The sequence below is a fragment of the Microcebus murinus genome, chromosome X (assembly GCF_040939455.1).
Source record: "Microcebus murinus isolate Inina chromosome X, M.murinus_Inina_mat1.0, whole genome shotgun sequence".
NCBI classification, from domain to species: Eukaryota; Metazoa; Chordata; class Mammalia; order Primates; family Cheirogaleidae; genus Microcebus; species Microcebus murinus.
The window spans coordinates 111453620-111463780 of record NC_134136.1 but is presented as its reverse complement, the minus strand read 5'-3'; the positions used below and the strand labels follow the sequence as shown (position 1 = coordinate 111463780).

At 38.1% G+C, this 10161-nt stretch overlaps 1 long non-coding RNA gene across 1 annotated transcript in view; it reads left to right on the top strand.

The window, feature by feature from the left end:
• The first annotated feature begins 245 nt into the window (after positions 1–245).
• LOC142865947 (uncharacterized) overlaps positions 246–10161 on the top strand; it is a 134139-nt gene continuing 124223 nt past the window's right edge. The window contains exon 1 of the long non-coding RNA XR_012916039.1: positions 246–450. This is a non-coding gene — a long non-coding RNA (uncharacterized LOC142865947). The remainder of the gene's footprint in view (positions 451–10161) is intronic.

Below are 10161 nucleotides of genomic sequence, written 5' to 3'. Positions count from 1 at the left end.
CGCCCACCCCGCCCCGCCCCGCCCCGCCCCGCCCCGCCCCGCCCCGTGCAGCTCAGCTCCAGCCCCTCTCTAGTCTGCGGGAGGTGGTGCGGAGTGAGGAACACCGTGAGAGTCAATATTAGGCGGAGGCAAACTCCAGCTGCTGGCTCCGAAGGCCCGCCCCTGCCTCGCCGCGGCCCGCCCCGCCCCCGCCTGCGCACTGAGCCGCCTGCGCACTGAGCCCCTGCGCATTGAGCCTTACGCCAGCCCCCAGCCGGCCGCTCGCAGCTGAGCGCGGCAGTTCTTCAAATGCAGCTGCTACCAGGTTCCCAGCTCCGTGTCTCGCTGCGCTGGCCCGGGAGTCACCTCGCTCCTCACCTTACCTTGTGCGTTTCGTTTTTCACGGTACACATTTCAGGTTTGCAACAAGATGTTTTGACATCCATATCCATAGCGAAATAATTACCACAGGTAAGCAACTTAACGTATCTATTACCTTCCATAGTCACCTTTTTTTGTGTGTGGTAAAAGCACCTAAAATCTACTCTCTTAGTAAAATTTCAATGTACAATGTTGTTAACTATAGTCTTCCTGCTGTACATTGCATCTCTAGACTTATTTATTTAACTGGTGTAACTGCAAGTTTGTGCCTTTGACCTACATCTCCACGTTTCCTTCTAGCTTTAAGTAGTGGATTAAAAACAAACGAAAAACTTTTTAGATTCCAAAAATAAGTGAGAACATGCAATATTTTTCTTTCTGTGTCTGGCTTATTTCACTTAGCATAATGTACTCCAGATTCATCCATGTCGTTGCAAATTGCAGTAAGTCCTTTTTAAAGGCTGACTAATATTACCAGTATATTGTATATCTGCCACTATGTCTTTATCCATTTATCCACCCACCCACACCACACTTAGGTTGTTTCCACATCTCGGCTATTGTGAATAATGATGTTGCAGTGAATATGGGAACATAGATATCCTTTTGGTATACACACAGAAGGGGGATTGCTGGATCATGTGGTAATTCTAGTTTTAATTTTTTGAGGAAGAACCATACTGTTTTCCATAATGGCTGTACTACTTTACATTCCCACCAACAGCTTACTAGGATTCCCTTTTCTCCACACCCTTTGAAACACTTGTTATCTCTGACTTTTTGATAATAGCCGCTCTAATAGGTGTGAGGTGATAACTTGTTGTGGTTTTGATTTGCATTTGCCTGATGCTTAGTAGTGTTGAGCACCTTTTCATATACCTGTCGGCCATTTATACATTTTCTTTAGAAAAATGTATATTCAAGTTCATGTTCTTTTCCCATTCTTTAAATGGGTTATTATTTTTTTTTTTCTTTTTGCTGTTGAGTTCTGTAGGGGCCAAGAGGGAAAATGTTTCCTTCACCCTCTGAAGGTTCACTGAAACGTAACTGACGAAAAAGCAGATTAATAGGAGAAAAAAACATTAAAAAATTATTAATGTGTACATATGTGCATGGGAGTGATACAAAATATGAAAACTCAAAGAAAGGGCCAGATGATTGATACTTTTATACCATCTTGATGTTACAGAAAGAATAGGGGCTTGGAGTATGGCAAGACAATTTATGGGCAGGAGTGAGAAAGAAAGGCAAAGGGCAAAAGGGTTCTTGTTATGTAGAGGGAACCTCACAGGTAGCATATCTCAGAAAGAATATATGGCAGTCTGACTTGAATTAGTCTTTCCTAGGTCCCTGAAAGGGGAGGGCCTCAGAGAAAACCTGGCTGTTTATTATATTTCATGAAGATAGATTTTTTTTCTGCAGATGCAAATCTCCTCCATAAAATGCATCTTTTTAGGGCTATTCCTGTCTTGCCAAGGCCAATACGAAGTAGCTTTCCTCCTGTTTTTTCGAGGAGTATTACACTTTCAGGTCTTATATTTAGGTTTTTAATCCATTTTGAGTTGATTTTTGTTTAAGGTAAGGGTCCAGTATCATTCTTCTGCATATATATATCCAGTTTCCCCAACACAACCGATGTTTTCAGCATTTATTGAAGATACATTCCCTTCCCCATTGTGTCTTCTTGGTGGCCTTGTCAAAAATTAGTTGACCATATATACTTGGGTTTATAGGAAAACAATTCTGAAATTCATATGAGGCCACAAAAGATCCCAAAGAGTCAAAAACAATCTTGAGAAAGAAAAACAAAGTTGGAGGCATCACACTTCCTGATTTCAAATTATACTACAATACAGTAGTAATCACAAAGGTATGTGATTGGCATAAAAGAACACACATAGACCAATGGTTTTCTTTTCTTAGGGAGCAGGGGTTGGTCATTTTCTAGAAGATGTGATGCTTAGGCTATGATCCTAGGCTGTGGGCCTTGGGGCAAGGAGAGGTTCTCTCTCTCAGTGATGTTAACAGTCTCCTCCCCAGCCATTTTACATCCTGAGGGATTTGGAAGAAGGAGGAGAAAGTGACTAAAGATATTTTATTCTCTTTTCAAATCCAGAATGGGCCCAGGAACCCCCTGGATTTCCTTGTTTCTTGACTTCTCCCCCAACTCTGTTGCCCCTCCTGTTCTCTTGGCTCATCTGCTTTTGCATACCCTATGAACGGCATTTGCTTGAGAAATGCAGGTGTTAAAATGAGAATGAGAGCTCCTGCAAAATATGAAGTAAACTTTATGTGCCTCTCCACTGCTCTGCCCTTTGCATATTGGCTAAAATCTTTATTTATTCAGCATTGTATTATGGCAAGCTGGATCTGATTCCCTTGAGCATTAAGCTGTCCTTGTCCTCTGCAAGATCTAGGCCAGGGCCTGCAATAGAAATAGTGGCATATCTTTCCTGAATGGAAAACTAGTCAATCTACTGTAAAATAGAATAAACTTTCTGGACTCTCTAAATTTATTATGGCAAGGGGGAAGTTGAGCTCTGGAAACTGAGTCATGTAGCATGTGTACTTCTGCTTCTTAGATTATAGATTCACTCTCTTCTTCATTCTTGTTTTGTAAATGACTAGGAGAGAGCAGAGACTAGACCTGTTCCTCTTCCAATCACTGGTCTTTGTTACAGATTAACTGCTTCTATGATCCTATACCTAACTCAGACCAGATGGTGCCCAAGACCTTATGACTATTACATCTTCAGTGTTGAATGTTAAATATACTTTTCCTGAAAGAAAAAAGCCACGTTGACTAATCAGATCATTGCAACTATGTATTAAGCCTTATATAGAAAGATATGAAATTCTTTTAAGATTCCCTAAACTTCATATAAATGATTCCAAACTTCTACACTTCGGAACATTGACTTCCATTCTTTGGAATCTTTGCATCCTGAGCAGCCTGTCCTCAATCTTTGTGTTTGAATAAGCCAACTTTAAACTAGATTCTGATCATTTTAAGGATTTTAGGTTAGCACTACAAATATTTATCTAGAACCTACTGTATGCTCCAGGCTAAGGATTCAGCATAATAGGACAGTGTCTCAGTTATTAAAGAGACACTCCATTTTCTTCCCCCTATACTTGAGGAATAAACACCTTGAAATTGAAATTATAGTTCTGTAATTGAAGAGTTTAGTGTGTCACAGTCACAGCAGCTGCTGGTCACTGTTAATCCTAAACCCCTTCTTTAGGTGGGCGGTGGGGTGGTGTCCTTGTTTTGCCATTACCAAGCCAGATCCATGCCAAAGAGCATGTTTATCAAATCCAAATTTAGAACACAGGTCTGACAAGCTAAGTGTTCCAAATAAACAATTAGACAAAATATTAAAAATCAGGTGTGTCTTGCCAAATCCAGGGCATAAATTGCTAAATCTGTAGTGGCAAATGCTCAGTCTGTCCTTGATATCTATCCTCAGACTTCTTTACTGTTGAATCCAAGAACTTATGTGGCTTTGTCACCACTCTGTTTTTCCTTCACTCTTCCAAGTGGTTTTGCACCATGCCTGAGTTTCTTGTCATATCCACCATTCCTGCACTAGGTAGTCTTATAAGGTGTTTCTTGCTTTCCTCTCCTCCCTTCTCAGAGATATCAGAACAATGCAAAACAGAATGAGAATATGCACATAAAAGAGGATAGTTTTGGTAGTGGTCATTAATGATGCTTAAAATGCAAAGAGATCATAAATTGAGAAGTTAATCTAGATTGAGTTAGAGTTCACCATGCACTGCATAATCATTCAGACAATCTAATCAGACTGCATAATAATGAATATTTTGGGAAAGTATTATATAGAAACAAATACTAAACCTGGTATGGAAATGACCAAGATATGTGAATGCTAAAAGAGTGGAATTGGAAATTATTTCACCAATAACTGATAACTAATCTCTTTGAGAAAGCATAATTCAAAAGACAACTTTATTTTTTTTCTCTTTCAAGGTCTCTTGAAACTTTTTTGGTGTGAGGTAATCTTTCTCTACTCCTTGTTGAAATCTCTTAAACAGCTAATGGGGTTCTTTCTGTTCACTTTGAGGTAATAAAAGAGTCCCATGATCACTTTATGTTACAAATACAATCTCAATTCAGCAATTAGAATGTCCTACTGCAATACAGTAATCAAAATTCCAAACCTGATTTAATATTAAATTTTCTTTGTGGCTCAGGCCGGATTGAGGCCAGGTGTGTAAAGCTCACTCTTTCTTTAGGGGGCTGCTTATCTTCTTGGGCTATTTTATATTATACTTTGATGAGGCTGAGGGGTCAAGAGATAAAGAACTGGTTCCACTTTCTTTTCATTGTAAATTCAGCAGTTGAAAAGGGGTCTCCATTAGTCTCACTCTGGCATCTTGATATCTGTTCTGTTTGCCACTTTAAATTTGAGGAAAGGGGAGTTCTGCTATGATACCTTTTACAGTGTGCTGCCAAGTTTGGTCAGGAGGTTAAGAAAAAGACAGGACAGTGTGAAAAACACTCAGATGACATGCCAAGGACTGTAAGAGACTGAAATGTTATCATACACATGTATTAATGACCTAGAATGTAAGAGATATAAATAGCTCTAAATCAGATTTCATTGCACATCATTTTACTAATATTATTAACTAAACTTTATTGAGTGCCTACCATCTGTCAGCATTTTCTAGGTGTTTTATATATGCCCAATTATGTTTATTAATATTAAATGAATACAATAACACATAGAGGTAATTGCCAGCTCTATTTTGCATGTGAGGGAACCAAGTAGGACAAAGTTTAAGTACTTACTAAGGCCTCGCAATTAATTAATAAAGCTGGGGTTTCCATCGTAGGTTGTCTGAAATTGATAGAACATCAAAATTGCTACATAATTCCCAGTAAGTGTTGACAAGCACTGCTTAATTGCCTTTTGTTTTACTCTTGCTACTATAGGTCAGCTCTGGATTGACTGACAATTCACTCTATTCTATCTCTGGCGGTACTAATTGCCTTTCTCTCCACCTTGGGACTTAATATTTTAGACTGAGTAGTATTTAACAACAACAACAACAAAAAAACACATACCAAGTTAACATTTGGTAAAGCAAGATCTCAATACTAAAAACAAAAAATGTATAAGACTGTTATCAAGGGATCAATGAAGATATCTAGTAGTAGAATAAAAAATGTTATAATCTGTTCAAAAATGCCATTATTCACAGGTCACCTGTGCCTCCTAGTTCAGATTTCTTTTGTACCATAATTTATATATCATTTAACATATCATGAATTTATATAACAAACATATGTCTACTCAATTAACTCACCAAATTAACCAGTGCTCTCTACTATCTCTGTAAAGCAAGCCACTGATGCCCAGGGCATGCTCAAGATTCAAGGCTAGTAAATTACTCCACTGTAGTCCCACTCATCCATGGCAATGAATGTTTACCAGGAATAATCTGTGTTTTTTATGATATTTGTTCATAGTACTTGCATATCTTCTGGTAATTGTATAATTTAATCAAAATTTAAATGATATTTTTAAAAGCAGTAAAAATTTAAGAGAGTAGCTTATATGAAAATTAAATTGAATGCTTAGGTGTGATTCCATAAAGATGAGACTTGATTTTTTTTTTAACTGTCAAGTTTACTGTGGGGGAAGCTGTGTTAAAACCTTATAAATAATCAGAAAAAAATCTACAGATAGAACCAAAATCCAGGTTGACTCTTAAATATCTGAATTCTTTTTCTAATTCAAAAAATGAAATAGACAATGTGAATAGATAGGCCTATATTTATTCAAGAAATTAAATCAATAAATAATAGCCTTCCAAAACAGGAAGTACCAGGTCCAGATGGGTTCAATGATGAATTCTGCCAAACATTCTGTACAATCTCTTTCAGTGGATAGAAGCAGAGGGAATATTTCCTAACTCATTCTATGAGGCCACCATTACCCTAATAACAAATTCAGACAAAGATATTATAAGGAAAAAAATACTACAGATCAATATCTCTCATAAATGTGGATGCAAAATCTTCTAAATACTAGCAGGTTGAATCCAACAATGTATAAAAAGAATTATACACCATGAACAAATGGGGTTTGTCTCAGGTATGCAAGGCTGGTTCAACATTTAAAAATCAATTCATATATCCTTCACATCAGCAGGCTAAAGAAGAAAATTCACATGATCATATCAGTAGATGCAGATCGCTATGGCAATAAAGACAGTATGGAATTGCTGAAAAAATAGACAAATAGATCAATGTAACAGAACAAAGAGCCCAGAAATAGACCCACATAAATGAAGTCATCTGATCTTTGACAAATGATCAAAGGCAATACAATGGAACAAAGACAGTCATTTCAACAAAGGGTACTGGGACAACTGAATATCCAAATGCAAAAACTGGATCTAGGCACAGAGCTAACACTCTTTGTAAAAATTAACTCAAGTGGCTCATAGGCCTAAATGTAAAATACAAAACTATAAAACTCCTAAATAACTTAGAAGAAAACCTGGATGACCTAGGGTATGGTGATGACTTTTGAGATATAACAGAAAAGTCATGATCCATGAAAGTAGCAATTGACAAATTAGACTTTGTTAAATTAAAAACTTCTCTTTTAAAGACAATGTCAAGAAAATTAGAAGACAAGCCACAAATTTGGATAAAATATTTGCAGAATACATCTGATAAATGACTGTTATCTAAAATCTACAAAGAACCCTTACAAGTTGACAATAAGAAACAAGTCGATTAAAAAGGGGGCCAAAGACCTCAACAGACACCTCACCAAAGAAGATAAATATATGGCAAATAATATGAAAGCATATGAAAGGATGCTTATTATATGTCATCAGGGATTTGCAAATTAAAACAATGATCCCAAATACTGAACACTAACAACAGCAAATACTAGCAAGGGTGTGGAGCAACAGGAACTCTAAATTATTGCTGGTGGTAATGTGTTGGGGGCTGATTCTGGTGTTATGCCTTATACTAATCATTCACTATAGTCTGTAATATACGTGTGCTGTCTGACGCAGCAGTAGTCAGCATTTTCTTCAGACACGGTTGCTGCCTTGTGACTTGATAAGAGGCCTGAGTTGTTGCACATAAGCAAATGCTCCCAACTCCCACACGGAGGGCCCCCGTGGTGGGAGTCTGGAGGCCATGAGAACAAGAATAAGAAGAACTCTCCCAAGAACTGGCCCCCGATTGATGGTTGGTAGTCAATGACGGGTAAGACTCCCCATGGAGGGGGACGACCTAAAACAGGCACAACCGTGGGGGCCAGGAAGGATCCGCCGCCTGGGATTGAGACCAAGAAGCACTTCTAATGGCCTCATTGTTTTATGTTTCCTATCTCGGCCTTGGCTTTTGAGCTCTGTCCGGCACCTTAACTTTAGTAACCATTTTGAGGTCTGAGACCATGGGAAATTGTTCCCTTTTGAAACAGCTCCAGAATTGACTGATATCGCTGCTATGCTCAGATGCTCACGTACAAGGAACTAACCTTGGGTCTGGGGGGTATAAAAATAAAGCGACCGGTGCATTGGTCACTTGAGTCATTGTCATGTCCATGTGTGTCTGTGTCGTTATTTTATGTTCAGTGTCACCCCCGTCCTGTAATCGGGCCACGGCAGTAATGCAAAATAGTACATCTAATTTTGATGATAGTTTGAAAGTTTTTTAAAAAACTAAACATACTCATACCATACGATCCAGCAATTACACTCCTTGGTATTTACTCAAATAAGTTGAAAACTTATGTCTGCAAAAAATCTGAATGGTAGATGTTTATAGCAGCTTTATTAATAATTGCCAAAAGTTGGAAGCAACCAATATATCTTCAGTAGGTGAATAGATAAATAAACTCCAGTACATCCAGACAATAAAACATTATTCAGTGCTATAAAGAAGTGAGCTATCAAGGTGTGAAAAGACATGGAGAAGCCTTAAATGCATATTACTACATGAAAGAAGCCAATCTGAGAAGACTACATACTGAATGATTCCAACTACATGACATTCTGGATAAAACAAAACTATGGAGATAATAAAAAGATTTATGGTTGCTAGGGGTCAGGGAGAGGGAGGGCTGAAAAAGTGGAGCACAGTGGGATTTTAAAGCATTGGCACTATTCTGTATGATCCTATAATATTGGATACATTTCATTATACATTTATCAAAATCCATAGTATGTACAACACCAAGAGTGAATCCTGTGTAAACTACATTTGTCAACGTAGGTTCATAATTGTAACAATAACATGTACCATTCTGGTGGAGGACATTGACAGTGGGAGAGGTTGTGTATGTGTAGAGGAGGGAGGTGTATGGAATGCTCTGTTCTTTCTGTTCAATTTTGCTGGAACCTAAAACTGCTCTAATAAATATGTTTTTTTTTAAATGGATCATCATTTATTCATGAAAAATATTGTGACACTTTCATCCATGGGCCTTTATTCAAAGGAAATTTCTTTGGCATATATCACAAGTTTTGTGAAAATATGCCCATACTCTGAGAAGGTATCATTTTACTTGGAAAAACAAGGGCTGAGAATATGAATGTGATATTACACACACACACACACACACACACACACACACACACACACACACACTGGCAAAGTTGGAGCCCTAGACCAAGGTACCCTTGTGTCCCATAAAGTGTCCAAAGTACCAAAGACCTCACTTCAGTAGTGGGCAAGCAACCATTAGACTTCAGAGAACCAGAGTCCAGTTGTGACTCTGTATGGCAATATCAGAATGGTGATAGCACTGGACTGTCTATTAATAGCTCTCTGTGTGGATAGCTTTTGGGAGAAGAATTGATTTCTTTGGACCAAGGAAAGTCCATTTCTTGGTTAAGGAAAGATGAAGGCCTCAACAAGGAGAGAGTAGACATACTGCTAATTCAGAACATGTAAAGTTCTAAGCAATCAAATTTGAGAAAAAAAAAAAAAGATGTGACCTTGTTTATATACCAGTCTACTGAAAAAGATCATACACATTAAACCTAATTTTATACAATATCGTTAGCTGGACTATAAAATGATCTAGGAAAAGAAATAAATTTAGCTAATATTTCTTTGTTTGCAAATAGAGGAAGCTACACATTTAAAGTAACTGTGATTTATATAGAAAGTGTAATGTCTGCATTTAGTTCAAGGTTATTTTCTAGCTTTTGGTTCATCCAATAATTACACTTATAGATACATTCCTTAGAAACATTCTTTATAATTTTAACATTTACTTTATTGCCTTGGCTACTGCAGTTGGGTTAATATTTGCATCTCCATCCAAGTTAGTTGCTTTTTGCATCATAAAAATCACATAAATATGCAGTTAAAAGAGCTAAGCTAGGCCGGGCGCTGTGGCTCACGCCTGTAATCCTAGCTCTTGGGAGGCCGAGGCGGGCGGATTGCTCAAGGTCAGGAGTTCAAAACCAGCCTGAGCAAGAGCGAGACCCCGTCTCTACTATAAACAGAAAGAAATTAATTGGCCAACTGATATATATATATATAAAAAAAATTAGCCGGGCATAGTGGCACATGCCTGTAGTCCCAGCTACTCGGGAGGCTGAGGCAGAAGGATCACTCGAGCCCAGGAGATTGAGGTTGCTGTGAGCTAGGCTGACGCCACGGCACTCACTCTAGCCTGGACAACAAAGTGAGACTCTGTCTCAAAAAAAAAAAAAAAAAAAAAAAAAGAGCTAAGCTAAAGTCAAGTGTTTAAGTCCTTTCCTCCCTCATGAAAAGGCAGGAAAAGTGGA